Source organism: Echiichthys vipera, assembly GCF_963691815.1.
Source record: "Echiichthys vipera genome assembly, chromosome: 10".
Lineage (NCBI taxonomy): Eukaryota > Metazoa > Chordata > Actinopteri > Perciformes > Trachinidae > Echiichthys > Echiichthys vipera.
The window spans coordinates 28,361,819-28,381,507 of NC_139835.1; the positions used below are offsets into that span (position 1 = coordinate 28,361,819).

At 44.9% G+C, this 19,689-nt stretch overlaps 1 protein-coding gene across 1 annotated transcript in view; it reads right to left on the reverse strand.

The window, feature by feature from the left end:
• Positions 1–19,689, reverse strand: part of LOC310953181 (aryl hydrocarbon receptor-like) — a 58,945-nt gene that overhangs the window by 25,519 nt on the left and 13,737 nt on the right. The window lies entirely within an intron of this gene.

Consider the following 19,689-nt stretch of genomic DNA (forward strand, 5'->3'; position numbering starts at 1 on the left):
AAAAAAAAAACAAGCCATTATAGGATTGGTGAAATGCAGAGCATGCCTTTGATGCGAGATTCACTCCAGGCAAACATCCCTGTCACTCGGGGAATGAGGCGGCCTTTAAGGGATTTGGCGTCTTTTCATCATGGGGCAATTAAGTGAAATACAAAGACCTGCGAGGAGCCGAGGAGAAGGTTGTTTTTTTCCTCTTTTACCTGCGATCTAGTTTGACTATTCAGGGAAACAAGTTAAAGCGAAGGACAACAAGTCAAAGTGTATACCAGTGAAGAAGCTTGAAGCACTGGATTGTGAGAATAAAACAGACGGAACCGGCTTAAGACATATATTTAAGCACAATGACCGAAAGAAGCTAGCAAAAACCAAAACACACACACACACAGGGTCTATTTTAAAGCGTTAGCATGTGGTATGTTGTTGGGACACAGTGAAACTGAAGGAGAGAAAAAGGAAATGCTGTCACGGGTTGGACGTCTGCCAGATTCGGAGAGAGTATAAAAGCATACCAGCAATGCATAGGGGAATATTATCTTGATTTGAAAACATTTAGTTCCAGCAGATCCTGTACAGAGATCTGTGTTCTCACGCAGATGTGCAGGAAAAGGGCAGAGCTCTGCAAGAAATAGCAGCCAATGAGCTGGGTCACTCCGGTCCGCAGGTTCAACCTCCCGTGATTAATGTCTCCGTTTACTTCCATGACTTTGGGGGAAGGAAACGGCCTCGACTTTTTCATGATCACACAAGAGTGTCATCTCGTCAAGGGAAAGGCAGACGGAGCGGCTTTTGGATGGAAAACCGAGGTTTGCACAGGCGTGTTGTGGATATGAAGGGGCTGTTGAGATGCACCGATACTGATACTGGAAACCAGTACTGACTCAAATAGATGGACAATAGGGCTGATCTACTCAATTCAGTTCTATGTTAATATAAAGGCTGTTCTTGTTAACTGTTCGTACATATAGCTATGAAAAGTAGTGTAACTTCTGCAGAAATAACATCCTGAGCAAAAGAGGAAAGGAGGCGTAGTATAAGAGCACCTGAACTTGGCGTACGGAGGAGGGTCGGGTAGGTGGATGAGTCCTTTGTGTCGCCACTAAGGCAATCCACAGTGTTTTTTCTAATCCTAATAAGTAGTTTTGATGCTTAAACTCAACGGTTGAACATGGAGAATGAGCACAACACCTCCATCTAGTGTCTCAAGATCGTAGCCGCAACAAGAAAAAGTAATCCCGAGTGTGTCAAGCGAGGAGACAGGAGACCGGAGTCTGTTTGAGCCTGTTTACACCCGTCCCCTCCGGCAAAACGCACCATAAAAACAAGTATTGCAGAGCAGTTTGACTGACAGTTACCATTAGCTGTTACAGCTAAGTAAACATGAAAGTGATGTTACCGATCGAGGAGAAGCGTAGCCATTTGGGCGTGCGTTATAATGCCGTTAAACTCCTTTATGTCAGCCCATCGAATGAATGCTTGGCCTATATTGGATCTTGTTTTTCGCCTGTCCCCGGTCTAACTCAGTCCATAGGTGACTCGGCTGGGAACCGGAGGGTCCCCGATTCGAGTCCCTGTGTGAACCATGAATTGAGTGCAGACTGGTGGCTGGAGAGGTGCCAATTCATGCTGTGAGATGCTGTTGAGCAAGGCACCGAACCCCCAACTGCTTGGGGCACCGCTCCATTTGGCAGCCCCCTCGCTCTGACATCTCTCCATTAATTGCATGTATATAGGTCCTGTTTGTGCATGTGTGTATTTCGGGCCTGTGTGTGTGTAAGACACTATAATAACAGAGTGAAAAAATTGAATTCCCCCTTGTGGGATAAATAAAAGGAATACTTCTTCTCCTTCTTCGGACAAATAAGCAGCTGCAGGATTGGCAAACTCCATTTCACTTGGTGCCAGCCTACAGTAGCTGCACCCAACAACAGACAACCCTGGCAACCCTCATATATTATGGAAAATCAATGCTTTCCTTCTGTATCCCTCAAAATGTTACATTTAAAAAAAATATGCTTTTAATAAAGATTCTACATATTGAACCTTCGAGTGTGATCTAGACCTCACTATATGTAAAGAGTCATGAGATAACGTTTGTTATGATTTGGCACTTTAAATAAAATCTAATTGAAACGAATTGAATCAAACGTAACCGTAGTGGTCGACATGCGGTTGCCATTTCACCGCGTTAAATAGAACGTTGAATTGACGAGAACACATGTTATTTACAACATATACATTAAATACTGCAACTTGAATTACTGTTTAGGTTTTGACCAATTTGTTGCTGCATTTAAAAGGTTTACACTTGAACTGTAATTTATTTTAATCATAAACAACATGTTCTCCCGTGTCTGCGCGGTTTTTCTCCGGGTTCTCCGGTTTCCTCCCACAGTCCAAAGACGTGCAGGTGTTTGGTTCATTGATGACTCTAAATCACCCGTAGGTGTGAATGGTTGTCTGTCTCTGTTCGTCTCTATGTGCCCTGTGATAGACTGGCGTCCTGTCCAGGGTGGACCCCGCCTCACGCCCGATGTCAGCTGGGATTGGCTCCAGCCCCCCCGCGGCCCCGACAGGGACAAGCGGTTGAAGATGAAGATGAATGAACATGTTCTTCCCGTGTCTGCGTGGGTATTTTCCGGGTTCTCAGGTGTTAGGTTCATTGATGACTCTAAAATTGCCCGTAGGTGTGAACGGTTGTTTGTCTCTATGTGTCCTGTGATAGACTGGCGTCCTGTCCAGGGTGGACCCCGCCTCACGCCCGATATCAGCTGGGATCGGCTCCAGCCCCCCATGACCCCGATAGTGACAAGCGGTTGAAGATGAATGAATGAATAAACAACATATAATAATAATACAGTACATTTAGATCTGTGTATTTCTTTGTTTCATTTAGTTTTACAAAGTTGCAACGTTAAAGTCAAGCCTGATGCTGCTTTAATAACTTCTATACAGTTAGGTGTGCAGATTATTATTATCAATTAAACACTGATGTCAGTTCAGTACTCGCAGCGACTGAAACCCAAAGAGTTAGATCCGTGCATCCCTAGTTTAAGTTCATTTTAAGATGTTTATTAAACAGCTGTTGTGTAGCTGTGCTGAGCCAAGCCTGTCGGTCTGAAAAGGTTTGTTCGCTGCAGCACAGAAGCCACACAAGCAGACCTTGATGATCAAAATAAACAGTCATTATAAACTATTCAAGACACATTGTGTGTTTTGGAGTCTGGGGGCATCTGTCTTTTTAATCAAGCAGCTATTTTGGGCCGTCTGGGCTCCTTTTATCTGCATGAAAAGTAGCGTCATCGCTGTTTTTGACTGGGCACAGAAAGAAAAAGTAAACAAGAAAAAAAAAAAGGAGGTTGCTGCGATAGGTGTGCCGCACATATCATATCACTGAACTGATCCTTCAGGCTCCAGGCGGACGACAAAGCTCTCCGAGGGAAGGGATCATTCAAGGTAACTCAGGCAGAAATAACTATACAAATCATCATTGTCATTATAATAATAATACTTACCATCATCGTCACAATAAAATTAATTAAAACAACTCTAATGTTACTATATAAAATAGCAGATATTACAATAATACATCTTTTTTTTATTATATCATATTTTTATATACAATCTCAAGGTGCTTCACAGGAAGGTAAAACAATCATAATAAATTGTAGTAGGGATCCCAAAATCCCAAAGTAGGGATTGACCCATATGGATTTTTTAGGGCCGATGCCAATACCGATTTTTGTTTTCCATCAGCTTTAGCCGATGGCCGATACGGACCGCCGATTTTCTTGAGCCGATATTTGGAGCCGACCCTACTTCTGCACCCTAAATTGACATCATAAAAATAACACAATGATGATAACAAATGTTACCAGTCTCAATTTTTAAAAAAGGAACGTTTATTCAACTTTAAAGGCGTCTCCAGCGACACGGAGCTGCGTATCTGTAAGGGCGCACTCACACTGTGCGTCCGTCCCGTGCCCTTTGGTTTACGGTCCTTGTCCCCCCCTCCAGGCCCGTTTGTACTCACACTACCTGGGCCTTGGAGAATGCTTCTTGCTGCCTATACGTCATCACGCCGTAACACGTCACACGCATTGATTGATGTCATCGCGATGCGTCGCTTTGTTTACAAAAGCGCGCAGCCTTTTGGCCACATAATGGAAAGCATGGTAACGTTTTTGGCTTTGTATTTTTTTTTGACCCATGATGCGACACGACCCCGTTTAGTCAACGTTGCAAGGCGACAACATTGTTTTAAATGTCCGTGCATGGTCCCTCCTTCTTTTTTTTATGTCCCAACAGGCGCACAGAAAATGACGTCAGAACCGCTGTAGGCCTCGTGCTCGTACATGTGCAAACATGCTTTACAAAAGCCCACCTCTCCCAAACGGGCCATGGCCGGTAACCGTGCCGCTCCTAGGGGCAGTCCGGTTGCACTCACACTGGTCAAACGAACTACACTTTAGCCATGAAACGTGCTCGAACACGGTACGGATGGACAGTGTGAGTGCGCCCTAAATCATGCCTGGAAAAAACTATCGGCAAACAGGACAGGCGGCCGATGTATCGGTCCATCACTATTATGGGCCGGGATCATCTGGGTGAGGCAGAACACAACAGGTGAGTCTGAGGATTAAACTTGAGAACAGCGTCGTTTGAGTCTGAGGCCCTCAGCGTTCCTGGTAGCACTTTATCCCTGGGACAGTGAGTAGGTTGGAGCTGCCAGACCTCAGTGCATGGGGTGAGGAGCTCCAGTAGGTCGGTTGGACCGCTGCGATTTATGGCTTTGTGCACCATGAAGGGTAACTTGAAAGCGATCCGTTGGTTTATTGGGAGCGCAGTGGAGGGGAGTGGAGGACGGGGGTGATTTACATGTGTTGGTGAACCTCTGAATAGCTTTGGTTGGTAAGCTTTGCGAGCAGAGTAAACAGTCTCCCGGCCTCCTCGATGAAGGTGAATATAAATTACAAATCAGCACCAAAAGCTTAATGACGCTCCTGGGTAAAAATCGGTTTACATTTTAAATTAATCCCTTTCCAACCCTGACAGATTTTAATCAGGCTCCTTAAATAAATGAACTAATACGGCGTCTTCTGTGTTTCCCATCCCTCCGACCAAACTGTGAGTGGGACGACAGCTGATTTTGTTTCGGCGTATAAACAAACACCAGCGTTTTCTGGAAGACTCTAAATGTCACAGAAAGCCTTGGTGGGCGAAAGCTCCTCTTAGGGAACGAGGGAACGAGGGAGGGAGGGAGGGAGGGAGGGAGGGGGAGAAGAGTTTGGGTAAGAAGGGAGATGTAGCGCTGTGGTTTCTCGAAAAAAGCTGGAGGAGCAAGAGAACAAACCTTCCAGAGAATGGAAATTGGGCAAAAAAAATGAAAACATGATTAAATCTGTCTCTCAGCGGTCGCTCGCGCTCTCACGATACACTGAAAGGCGAGTCGTGCATCCAGAGCCAGCAGGCAGCTTCTGTCGCCCGGAGACGTCCTCCTCTGCCGCACTGTGATCCTGGGTTGACAGGTGAATTACGCCGCGAGGTCGTGAGGGCATGTGTGAGTAAAACACACACGTCTTCCTCCAACAACAACAACAACAACTAAAAATCCTCATAATGAGCCCATCAGGATTCAATAACAAACAAGACCGGGCTTCCCCCCGCATGACACTCTCTCCTCCTCCGAGCTGCGAGCGCTCGCCAGGACTTAAACATGTTTTTGTTACCTCTTAATTCCTCCTGTGTGTCGTGTGTACGGGTTCTGTGCGTACATGGTTCAGATGTCCCGAATACCAAATTATATCAAATTATAGCACATGATACGGTGTTACCACATCAACTGTGATTGCTAACAGGCCCTGGATGTTTTCAATGAAGTTGGAAAGCAAATGCACATTTTTCAGCAGCAGTGAGCCACAAGCGCTTTTTTTAAAGCATCCAGCGCTGCCTCATAAAGTCACGCTATGAGCCGAACGGCCCGGCCTCGCTGTTTAAAAAAGATCTGCCGTTTTGGAGGCGGCTGGAAATAGCACGTTTCATTATCAGGTCTTTCAATCTGGATCGTTTCCCCCCCGAAATTGCTCGCGTTCCCCAAAGCCTTTTTATTTTTACCTAACAATTTGTGGGATCATTATCTTCAATTCGAGGCATGCCGTCACATGAACACCCATCCTGAGACGTGTGTTTTGACTGGGATAACCCCCGGGAGTCAACCTTGGAGATCTCTCTCAGACGTAGAACAAAGACTCTGTGTTTTGGATCGAACTTTATTTTCATTTTTCTACGATTTTGGCTTTCGACGGTTATAAACTAATCAAGACAAACTGACAAACTGGGGCGGCAGTAGCTCAGTCCATAGGTGACTTGGCTGGGAACCAGAGGGTCACTGGTTTGAGTCCCTGTGTGGATCATGAATGGAGCGTGGACTGGTGGCTGGAGAGGTGCCAGCTTATCTCCTGGGCAAGGCACCGAACCCCCAACTGCTCGGGGCGCCGGTCACTGGCAGTCCCCTCGCTCTGACATCTCTCCATTAGTTGCATGTATATAGGTCCTGTTTGTGCGTGTGTGTGTGTGTGTGTGTGTGTGTGTGTGTGTGTGTGTGTGTGTGTGTGTGTGTGTGTGTGTGTGTGTGTGTGTTTGTGTGTGTGGTTGTGTGTGTGTGAGAAAAATAGAGTGAAAATTGAATTTCCCGTTGCGAGACGAATAAAGGAAATCTTCTTCTGATAATGTTTCACAATGATGCTCTCATTTTGTTATAAAACAAGCGTACCCTTCTCCTACAGCGGCAAGTCTAACGTAGTTTACAGAAGTGTTGGATTACGTTCGAGAGATTTCAGCAGGTTGAGAGCAAAACATGTCGCAGCAGAAAAAAAAAAGTGGTTTCACTCGACTTTATTTGTAACGTTACTAAATAAAGACAAACATACTTCCTTCTGTCTGCATATACGCCCCCCCAGCTGCCAGTAACACCACGAGCATTAGCTGCTAACTTGTGCTTTTACCCCTGATTTTGCTTGCATCCTAAAGGCATGTTACTAAAAAATGCATATTCCTTTTTAATTTATCTCTTTTTTTCCCGACACTTTTTTCAGTGCATAGTCGTGTAAAATAATTGTGATTGTGATTTTTTTTCTGGTATTTTTTCTATATTATGTTAGCTCAGTTTTTATTTTTTGCTATTCTTTGTTTTTCTTCTTAAAGTGTAAATCCAGCGTAAAATCATCCCATTGTCTTTTTCATCAAATAAGCCGTCGAGACAGTTTTTTTTTCATGTATAAACTATTAACGGAGAAATCCCGGAGAGTCGCTAACAGCCGGATGTGGCTAACAGTGATTAGCTCGGGGCAGTACGGTGAAGGCATTCAAAGGTCTTTTTTAACCACTAATATTGCTGAAAATAACAGCAAACCTCTGCAGCAGCATGAGAAGAGTCCCTACACACACAACAAAGCACCAATGGGCTCCTTCCTTTGGGGTTGACTTTGGTAATCCACTTGAATGGACTTTACTATGAGAGGAGCTGGTACAGGGGCCAGTTGGTAAGTCTTTAAAACCCTCTTTTAATAAACTCTGGGTTCACTAACTACGCTGTTGGTGCTTTGTTTTGTGTGTAGGGACTCTTCTCATGCTGCTGCAGAGGTTTGCTGTTATTTTGAGCGATACTAGTGGTTTAAATACTTAATGCCACGAGCTAATCAGTGTTAGCCACATCCGGCTGTTAGCGACTCTTCCGGATTTTTCCGTTAATAGTTCATACATGAAAAAAAACTGTCTTGATGGCTTATTTTGATGTATGTAAAGATGATTTTGCGCTGGAATTGTACTTTAAGTAGTCAGAAGGTCTCTTGTATAAACCTGCTTCTTGACCTTTCCTGATACATTCTTATATTTTTCATTATCTGGATTTTCATGTGTGTCCAAATAAAAATAATCAGAAATAATAAAAAAATACTCATTTAACGTTAGCGGCCGGCTAACAGAGTCCTGTGCAGAGGGCGCAGAGCTCCGTCCACGGTGAACACACCAGGCTCTGGCGTTACATTAAATGGCATCACGTCCAGTAAACTTCACGGAGAACAGCGAGGGCAAATCAGCATCGCCGACCTTTCAGTTCGTTACCATGTCGTTCACTACGCAGCTGACCTTTAATTCTTATACAGCCACTCCACTGTCCTGCAGTTATCACAGACGTGAACTAAACACAGCCAACCTGCGCCTGTGTAGACTGAATATGAAGAGAGAGACCGAGCTCAAGATTCATAACTAGCGTTGCATATTTAGACATCGTTCTGTTATTGTGGCCGCCCAATATCGCTTTGAATGATGATGTCATATCCCCCCCGGGGCTTCTTGACCTCTACACAGTTTCCTACAAAGAGGAAGTTTAGAGCTTATCACGCCGCACAGCTGTCGACGGGTTTATCGGGAGAAATGCGTGTTTGTTTTCTCTACTTTCTGGGTGAAATGGTACAAAACACTGCATGACTACGCTGTTTTAACTCCACTTTAAGCCAAGTCAAGGTCTTTGAACACACTCTTTACAGAACTTTGAACCTCTGTAACTTCCCTCCACTGTTCCCTTTTCTCCTGAGGTCAGCGATTCGACAATGACTCTTGCCGTCGTGTCTGTGAAGCCAAGTCATTCTCCTTATCATCTGATCCTGCCTGCTGTAGCGTTGGCTGTCTTCAACTCTTCACCTACATTCCCTTAAACCGTTAAAATGTTTGTCTAACAATTAAAATTCACTCTATTATGGAACCAATCACCCTGGCACATATCCGTATCCGTCCATCTGTTGCAACTATAGCACCAGAAGGCAAATTAGATGACATTTTTCCACACTGCATGCCTCCATTCATCTCGCTGTGCCTCCAGATTTCACTCTGGATTAATGTAAGCTTGTTTGAATGAGTAGCTCGAACAGTTTGAGCCCAATATGCTTTCAGAGCTCTCATTAATCATGAATCACTTCTGCAGCAGCCTCCGTAATCCTCCACCAACAAGGGCCACAAATGAAACGCTGAAAAACAAAGAACTCTTTGTGAGGCAAAGACCCGGCACCCACAATCGCTTTAGCGCTTATTTACACAAGACTAATAACATCAAATGACCTCTGGGTTTGATCAAATGTGGTCAGTGATTAAATACTTAAGGCTGTAGTTTTTACGGACCACAGAGAACTCAAGTCATGCAACGTTAGGGTGTAGCGACTACGTTCTCGAAAGGATCAATATATAATCTGATTATGTCCCTTCTTTTAGTTTGGAAAGCTCTGATGGGTTCATATTCTGTCTTTACAATTGTGTGTTTGCCTTTATGTCAATCTTTATTTATTTGTTAGTTGGTATTTTTTTATTCTAGTTCATATTTGCTGTTCTTTTTGGTCTTATTCGTTTTGTGGTAGACTGCTGATGGGCTGTTGAACAGTCTTATTGTCGTGTTTTTTTTGTTTCGTTGTTGGCATGTGTGTGTGTATGTGTGTGTGTGTGTGTGTGTGTGTGTGTGTTTGTTGTTGTTGTTCTGTCTGGGTCTAGCTGGTTTGGTGCCCATTCCTTTACATAACTGTATGATTTTGCTACTTGAGGGAATATCAGGTATGTGGTTTTGATTCAAATGTGGTATTATAACATTATAAAGCCCAATAAAAAAGTTTTAAAAATAAATACATACATATATATATATATATATATTCTGTCTTTAATATGAAGAACAACAAATTCGCAGTTATAATCGTGCAATAAGGAGGATTTTTTGCACAAGCTCGGATCAAGTGTCTGAGAAATCAACACCCTAATGGAACAAAAAAGAAAGCAACTGCCCCACAAAGGTGAAAGCAAAGCTGTTTGATGACTTCACTCAAAGCAGACAAAAGAAAACCTCTTGAGATACATGATGCTGCGACCCAATTTACCACCGAATAACAAACAACAAAAGAAATCAGTACTTATGTTCATCCTGTTAACAACACTGAGCTGACTGAACACAGCTGCTGCTGCTGCTGGTGGAAGACCTTTGCTACTGATTTTAGTATAAAATGAATAAAGTAAAAGTGTCATTTGGAAGTATTTAGCATACGAGGCTAACTACCAGGTAAGGCTAATGATGCAAACAAGCTGCATGTGGCTAGCGTCTAAATATAAACAGTAACGTTAATGGCGGAGCTAAGCAGCTAACATCATCCGTCCTGCCCGTGTAACGCTAAGAGCCGTTTATTTAAAAGGACGACACAATAACGTGTCTGAAAATTCAACAAGACAGAAACAGCGACCTCTGCTATCTATTTAATCAGCAGTGAGAACATGGAGCCGAGTCAGCAGAAACCCAGAAGATAAAAAGGACTGTAGCTGAATCCATTAGCATGGAGCAGATCCCTGTTTACACTGTGGAGAAACCTGACGAACAACAACTGATTCACCAACTGAATCCAAGGTTTCATGGAATCATTTAATGTCCACACAAACCCCTGAGCTCTACAACACAAGAAGACAAACAAGAGAGTTTAAAAATATAATATACATCCTACTTATGTGTCCCATCCATCATCATCAAACGCTTGTTCCTAACGGGGTCGCAGGGGGCTGGAGCCGATCACAGCTGACGTTGGGCTATCGCAGTTACAATTAGTGCTTTTATTCTTATTTTCATTACATCAGACAACTTTTTAAAAGTGTTATTGATGTTGTTTGTATTGTTCTAATCTTTATCTTAATAATTTTTTGTAATTTTCCTTGAGTATTGAGGATTTTCCTGGGTAGCGGTACCGACTTTGAAATGCTAGTATCGTGACAACCCTACCCATCAGACTGTCGTGTCAAACACACGTCTGGAGCAATGGAGATATGCCAGTGCCAACAGGTAAAGGGTGAGACAGGATACGTGTCTATAAGAACGTGTTTGACGCCTGTTAAAGCATTCAGGGGCATTCTGTTTGAATCCACACCCTGATACCACTTTCATACCGGAGACAAGCCTCGGACCTATTCATATGGAGACTATTGTGGGTAAGTCTCTGTCTGTCACTGTTAGTGGAGACTCCAGTCTGCTGTGTAGTTACTGGTGAACCGTAGAATTATGCACAATTAAATCTCATAATTACAAGTTACTTTCTCTTGTTCTTTCATGGACTCCTCTCTATAACTTTCTTCAAGGAGTCAAGAGTTTAAAATAACCTTTAAGCATCGTTATCACTGACTTAATAAAGAAGAGTCCCGCCCACTCTGACCCGAGGTCAGGAGGAAGGATCTGCTGATGCGTGTTGATCCGGATTTGACCCACATCACTGTGTCAGTAATCAGAGGCAACCTTCACGGACACATCCTCCAGAACGCGGTGGTAAGGTGGAGTCCGACTTAATCTTTATTATCCATGAGTGTGCAGTTTTGTGGTGCAGCCGGTAGTTACCACCACACAATCATGCATATTAGTCTGAAACGTCTCAGTTCATTTTTGATTTCCGTGGGGCGTTATCAACGGTGCAGCCCAGAATACCTCTGGACGCACTTAGATACAACCACCTACAACCAATCACAGCAACAGACAGAACATGTTGGGAAACATTATGCAAGTCGAGGCAGTGTTTGGTCCTTTTTGAAGCAGGAAGAAATATAGCTGACAGGTCACAAACTTTCTATAATTACCGCTAAACGGTGCACCAAAATGAGAGATAGGCAACACTGTAACAGAAATCAGCACCGCCTGGTTTGACAGTTTAATCCGAGTCCTGCGTTGGTTTGGTTATTACATCCAGTCATTGTAAAAAAAAAACCTCCCCGCATGACATAAACGGTTGTGATTGGCCTGCCCAGGATCTGGCTCATTGTAACTCTCTCTGAATGGGCGAGAGGCCAGACCAATCTGTGAGAGCAAAGGAAACGTGAGCTGGGCAGATTTGTCTGGTTTCCAGGCAAAGTAAGCGCATGACCATCAGACAAACAATAAACAACAAATACAATATAGAGATCACATTTCGTTATTTAAAAGGCCAACGACAGCAGGGACACATGAGTTCTTAAAGTCTATTGTTTCTTTCAAGGCCGTGCCTGGGAACGCTCTTGGTAAATAAGGTGTCGTAGGGATACAGACATGGGTTTAATGCCAGGGGTGCACACTGTCTCTTTAGCGACCATCACGCCTCTGCCAAGGGGGAAGGCTTCTCCTAAACCTTTGATTTCCAGATTGGACTGCAGGCAAAAAGACAATAGTTGTCATATTCGGTCAAGAACTTAACATTTGCAGCTTTGTTTCAGAGCGACTAAACCTTGGGAAGGAAGACAATGGGACGGGGTACGTGACGGTGGCCCCTTTCTCTTCACACCACCATGCCCAGCTCCGGTTCCCCACTGAAGGATCTGATCAAATGATCTCTGCCAAGGGGTCTGCAATGCCCACACTGGAGAAATTCATGGCTATACCGGTGAGGCTCCCAATACTACGCTCAAAAAGAGTCATCGAAAAAGGAGGGAGAAGTGAGTCATTGTTGTGGTTTCTGTCACATGCAGATAATTGAAAGGGAAAAAAATGGGTTAGTAGTGATGATGAACAAGTCAAACAGGTTAAAAAACCACAGCACACTGCACAACTGCTGCTGCTGCACGCTGCTATCACCAGCTCCGATGGCCTCAGAGTTATCCAGGTTCAGGGGCTCACAAGAGACAGACCGACAGAAGACAAAGCAGCAGAGGCTGATATAACCTGCCTTTTTAATGGCTAGTGTGGGTCAGGCTTCAGAAACACTGGATCTTACGTGATGGCATCTTTTCACTGCCGGGAAAAGGCCAACGGCTTTGTAACTCTGTGTTCCCAGTAACTAACTAAAGTGCTGTGTAAGATCCTTTTATTAGACCTGACAAAGCCCCAGAACCCCAGAGGGCTTTATACAGCTGTTTTCTCAGACTGTGTAGCGCTCCTGATGACTGCTCTACTGACTTTTACGCGTACAATTGGTCCGCAGTAATGTTGATAAGGGGCTGAATATGTTAATGTAATGGCTGCAGTAAGCAGTCAGTCAAAAGCAAACTGGACTTGCTTTTGACTGAAATTGCTTTGGGGAGAAAGCAGAACTGATGTCAGTGACATGAAAAAAGCCTGTGAACACACTCGCGGGAGATGTAAACATACCAAAGATGTTCGGTTAATGACACACTTCAAACTCGTCTCATCTATTGTTTTCTCTTTTTTGTAAAAATGCTTTCAAGGCCCAAACTTCCTGTTCTTCCAGCTAACAGCCAGCTAACTTACAGAGCGGTCTGTCTTTCTCTCGAAAAAACAATGAGCCCGAGTGACCCACAGACTCACAGGCTCCCGAGCAGCGAAACATAATTCTCATGGAATGATCCTGAAAGCAGCTCATTTTACCCAGAGTAATGCTGCCTGATTACTAACCATAACTGGATTACTGCGTGCGCATACGCACAACAATGAGCGACAGACCTTTCTAATCAATAACTCCGGTCAAAGATCACCTGATGAGACAGCAAAGGGAACTTGTGAAATAGTCTGCAGTGACGAAGCAGAAGTATTCGCGGGGTGATGGGTTGCACATGGGCTGCGCGATGTGACATGTGATTTTGATCGTGCCCTTGATTGCTACAGGGCGCAGGCCGTCTTCAGTGTGCCTGATTACCGTCGGTGTCAGATGAACCGAAGGGAGAGGGGTGAAGAGTAAAGTCAGGGAGAAGAGCAGAGGCATGAACACGGAGAAGAAACTGAAAACATATCTGCAACGTGTAACACTGCGCAGAGAATAACAATGGCTGCCTGAAGACAGTAAAGTTGAAATGTTCTACAAAGAACCACTGTGTGCAGTTGTTCATGTTTTTCCCACAGTTTTAAAGTTTATTCGTGGTCAAAACACCAAAGTCGGTCGGCTGGAGAGCAGCACTGCATTCGCAACCAAAATTGATTAGAGGAGTCATGCACTTGAACACACCGTCAGCAGAGCTTTAAGTCAGCGCACACCTTCGACAAGAAATACAAAGTCTGACCTGCCAATTAACATTGTCCTGCTTTCTGAGAACTATAAGTTAAAGCAAACGTTTTTTAGCGATTGTATGCTGACTATTGAATTTTCTAAATGTCAAAATAAAAGTGCTCCAGGTTACCGAACAAATAAGAGTGAAAATGAATTAGAGTGTAGAGGATCGCCGAGGGCGCGCCACCTTCACTATTGGAGAGGAATGGGAAAACACGGAAAAGTTGTTATGTAGCAGGTTCACTGAGACTTTCACACTGGGATATAAGGCTCATACGAAACAATATGAATATTTACGGTCTTACTGAGTGGTAAATGATGATGGGGACAGTTACTACTGATGGATCTGATTCAGTCTTTCGGTACACTATCGTATCAACAGTAATCATCTCATCTTATCCAGGGTCGGGTCGTGGGGGCAGCAGCTTTAGCAGGGGACCCCAAACTTCCCTTTCCCGAGCCACATTAACCAGCTCTAACTGGGGGATCCTGAGGCGTTCCCAGGCCAGTGTGGAGATCTAATCTCTCCACCTGGTCCTGGGTCTTCCCCGAGGCCTCCTCCCAGCTGGACGTGCCTGGAACACCTCCCTAGGGAGGTCATGACCCAGCTTTCACAACCACAGGTGAGGGTAGGAATGAAGATTGACCGGTAGATCGAGAGCTTTGCCTCCTTCATTAATTAAGATGGGGCAGTTGTGGCCTAAAGGTTACAGAAGTGAGCTCGTGACCGGAGTCCCCAGGACCGCCAGGATCAATCTGGGGGAGGAAGTGAAGAAGCAGCACCTCATTTCTACCACTGAGCTCCGGTGGAGCTGCTCAGTGGCCAGCAGAGCAGACTGCGGCTGTACTGGGCAGCTTCCAGGTGTGAATGTGATCAAGGCGGTCCTGAAAAAGAGAGCATTGCTCTCAGTGTTCTCCCCCTGGATAAATAATGGTAATGGTATATATATATATATATATATATATATATATATATCGCCGACGCTCAGGTTCAGTTAAGGTCACGAAACAATTACTCAACACGTCTATAAAACATATGTTTGTTTAACAAGGAAACGCTTACAAACTTGTCAGCAGTTTGATCAAAGTGTGCTCTTTGTCTCGAGTTTATAAAGCACACATTCTTCTCTTCTGCACTGGCACCATTTAAACTCTTAGGGGTGTCGACCATAACATGCACTGACCTCAGCTTAAGATATTAGATCCAGTGCCTCGAACTTAATATTCACTTCTTTTTATGGTTCTTCTTTGGCGCTGTAAAACCATGTGTTTGCACGAGCTGAAGTATGCGTGAGGTGCACACATTTTCACTGCATGTTCCTCGTTCATCAACACCAGTTTACGTGCGGGAAGTACCGCGCGCATAGTTTCAGTGTTTAAGCATCAATACTGTAAAACATCTGGCCCCAGGTGTTTGATAGGAGTCTGACATGACTCCGCTGATATTCCACATGTGCTGTTTGTACAGAAATATGGTCGAGGGGAACCGCGGAGGGCCTGCCCTGCATGGAAAACTACTTTTTTCTAATGATTCAAAACCGTATATCTAGAATGTTGTTTGACTTTTGTCCCCAAAACACGTACTGTACTTGGAACGATGTAACTGTTGAATCCCGAACTACGTGGGAGTTGTGTTCTCATGTATCCACCAGCTGCACGTTGGTTAGAATAATCTCTGAGGCATCTACATCCTTAGGAAAGAAACGTCGGCATATTTATCCATCTGTCAATCAATAGAAGAACAAATAAACAACTGCAGAACGGCTTACAGCAGGTGTTCAATCCTAAGAGGAAGTTTATCGTAGGTGAGAAACGTACAATTATAAATATGCACCTGTGTAAAGTTTACAGAGACTTTCTGTCGGTCATTTATTAGTGACACAACTTGTATTTGTTTTCATATATTTATCTTCAAACAGTATTTTACTCAGTTCTCTTTCTTTTTAAATCAACTTTAGGTGGACTGTAAATTTCTGGCTATTTTAGCCTCATGCACGATCTGCATTTGTATCGGTTCATCCATCAGCTTCAACCACTTGTCCCTGACGGGGTTGCAGGGGCTGGATTCGATCCCAGCTGATAGTGGGCATGAAGTGGGGTACGCCCTGGACAGGACGCCAGTCTATCGCAGAGCACATAGAGACAAACAGAGACAGACAACCATTCACACTCACAATTACACCTACGGGCAAATTTAGAGTCATTAATTAACAGTCATGACTGAAAGAACGAGGTCAAGAACGAGGTACAGCCGAAACGTGTTTCCTCAGGAGGGGGGCTGGAGTCTCCCTTAGAGAGAGGGGGAGAAGTTCAGCATCCGTGAGGAACTCGGAGTAGAGCCGCTGCTCCTTTGCGTTGAAAGGAGCCAGTTGAGGTGGTTCAGGATCATCTAGTAAGGATGAACCCTGGGCGCCTCCCTAGGGAGGTGTTCCAGGCATGTCCAGCTGGGAGGAGGCCTCGGGGAAGAACCAGGACCAGGTGGAGAGATTATATCCCCACACTGGCCTGAGAACGCCTCAGGATCCCCCAGTTAGAGCTGGTTAATGTGGCCCGGGAAAGGGAAGTTTGGGGTCCCCTGCTGGAGCTGCTGCCCCCACGACCCGACCCCGGATAAGAGGCTGAAGATGAGATGAGAATTAACCGAACACCTGCACGTCTTTGAACTGTGGGAGGAAGCCGGAGAACCCGGAGAGAACCCACGCAGACACGGGGACAACATGCAAACTCCACACAGATGGACTCAAACTTGAACCAGGAACCCTCTTGCTGTGAGGTGACAGTGCTAACCACCACACCACCGTGCTGCCCTGTATTGGTTCATATACTTCAATACTGTATTTTATACAAGTATCCATAGAAACCGTTAATCTTCAGGGCGAGCCTTAAAAGTTGTCCAGGAGAAAATGTCTGCAATGAATTGAATGAAGAATTGTTTACAGTAGAAACTGAAACTGCTCTCTGCCTGAAATCAGACAACTGTAACGCGCCGTTTGAGTTGAACTCGAGTTCCCGGTCGTAAAAGTGGTTAAAGGCCCTGCAGACAAGCTGGTTTTACGTGTCCTATGAGCTACTGAATGCCTACATTTCTCCCGGGATCAACAAAGTATCTATCTATCGGAAATAATAATACGATGGCGCAACTATTGTTCTTGAGGCCCATCTCGCCTGCATAGCAACAAATGCCTCTGCCTGCATGTAACATGTCCATTCATACGCTCACTGTACTGGATATTCACACTGCACACAACCTGGCTAATTATAGTCTGCGGCTACAGACGTTTTGATGGATTTTGGCCGTTTAAGGTTTTTCCCCTGTCAGTACATTCATCATTTCGCGGAGTTGTAGTAACAGTTCGTGTAATAACAGGTTGCTCGAAATGCATTACACAAGGACGGCTGCTATATAGGACTAGCACCCTCTATGCCGGGGGTCTGCAACCTTCGGCTCCCGGACCGCACGCGGCTCTTCAGCCCCCTTTTCAGCGGCTCCCCGTACATCTGCCAAAATATGACATGGAAATAAATGACGGAATCTTTTTGGCACGGTGGACAATCTTTCGAAGGGAACACCTGTTCTCTTGGAGTTCAAGGTGATTTAAAAATATATTATGTGAAACTAAAATATCCGTCACGTCTAACATCTACGGCTGGTGTAGTAGTTAGCACTGTCACCTCACAGCGAGAAGGTTCCAGATTGGAATCCCGGCCTGGGCCCTTCTGTGTGGAGTTTACATGTTCTCCCCGTGTCTGCGTGGGTTTTCTCCGGGTTCTCCGGTTTCCTCCCACAGTCCAAAGACGTGCAGGTGTTCGGTTCATTGATGACTCTAAATCACCCGTAGGTGTGAATGGTTGTCTGTCTCGGTTTGTCTCTATGTGTCCTGTGATAGACTGGCGTCCTGTCCCGGGTGTACCCCGCCTCACGCCTGATGTCAGCTGGGATTGGCTCCAGCCCCCCCCCCCCCCCCTGCGACCCCGACCCCGGGATAAGCGGTTGAAGATGAATGATTGAATGATAAAATATGCGTCACGTCTTACATCTACGGCTCAGCGCGGGTGGCTAATCTTGAGTTTATGACCCGCACTGTCCGTTTGCTAACCGTGGATAAATCCCACCAAAAAAAACTATCAGAGGAAAATGTGAGTGTTGCCATAAAAATGTTTTTCTTTATTGTCGCATAAAAACTATAGTTTTTTGGATATATCATGTAACTATATATAAAACTTTATAAGCTGTGCGGCTCAGGACGTATTTTATTTGGTGGAGGGGGGGGGGGGCTCTTTTGATAGTAAAGGTTGCAGACCCCTGCTCTAAACAAATAAGTTAATGAAAAATGACTGTAAAGATGTCTAATCCTGTTCATTCTCTGTTGACATTTAGGCCATTTGCTTCACCGGCTAGCAAGCTGCTCATTAATCCATCGTAGATGCAGCAATGTGCTTTGGAGATCCCACTACGGGGTCACGCAGGCGAAACGCTGCAGAGGTAATGTACGTAAAAAGCCACGGAGAATGGACGCCTAAATTCAAACAAAAAAACCAAAGTGAAGCCCGAGGCGACTCACTCAGCAGCCAGCTCGCCAACACCTCAGCTAAAATGTCTGCTCGGCTCAAAGAAAACTACCGTCCGTGGGCGGCGGAGATGCTTTTCACGTGACTCACGTATGCAGAGTGTTTGACACACACATGACTCATCAGGGTTTTCAAAGCCTGCAAGTTGAACCAACATAGAGTAGTGACTTTTTTTTTTTTTTAAAGGAAACAAAAAAGATTTCATACTTCTGTTAAATAACTATTGTACGCGCTGCTGGCAGGGAGGGTGGGGTAAGGTTACAAGTACTGAGGATGTGTTGTTTCCTAGACACCGGATTCCTGCGTGCTTCACATTCCTGTCTTGGCTTTAAAATGTACTGCGGGCACTGTTGCATGTTACTCTCAAATCAGCTCGGCTTTCAGAGATTGTTGGTGTTGGCAGGTTGGGCTGCGTCGATACAGATACTGAGTCACATAGCTGGAGCGGGTATTGGTGAGAATGGGGCCGATCTATTCAACTCTTCATTTGTATTATTTTAGTAATAAATAATTCAGTACATGTACATATCCATCTATTAGAGTTCTTTTACAAAGGTAGAAAAGCAGTGTTTGAGTCGAGCCTGATGCTGCCCCGGTTCAGACCAAAGATCTGTGATGAGACCGAACCGCTTCAGAACGTTGCTGCGGTGCGAACTGACCCGTTACATCTGGACTCGAACCAGCTGATGGCGTCCCCTGAGACTCAGCTTGTCTCAGCAGCCGCTTTTCAAAAACATAAGGCACTTCACTCGCTTCAACAGCAAGTTGGCTCGTAGTAAAGTCTGCTGGTCAAAAAAGGCAGCAACAACGAGCGCACAAGAGACGACAACAGACTAAATAAGGAGAGGGAGCGCCGTGCTAGAAATGCAGCTGCAGCAATCATCTCAACATCTCTGTCCTCATTTCTATTTTAGGTCGCACTCACACTGTCCATCCGTACCGTGCCCAAACATGTTTTACGGGTAAAGCCTAGTTCCTTTGACCAGTGTGAGTGCAACCGCACCGCGCCTAGCTGCGGCCCGCTTGTCGTCCACGGCCCGTTTGGGAGAGGTGGACTTTTGTAAAGCACGTTTGCACATGTACAAGCACGAGCGTGCGCACGTAATAAAATAAAGACGGAACATGCGCGGACATTACAAACAATGGTGGT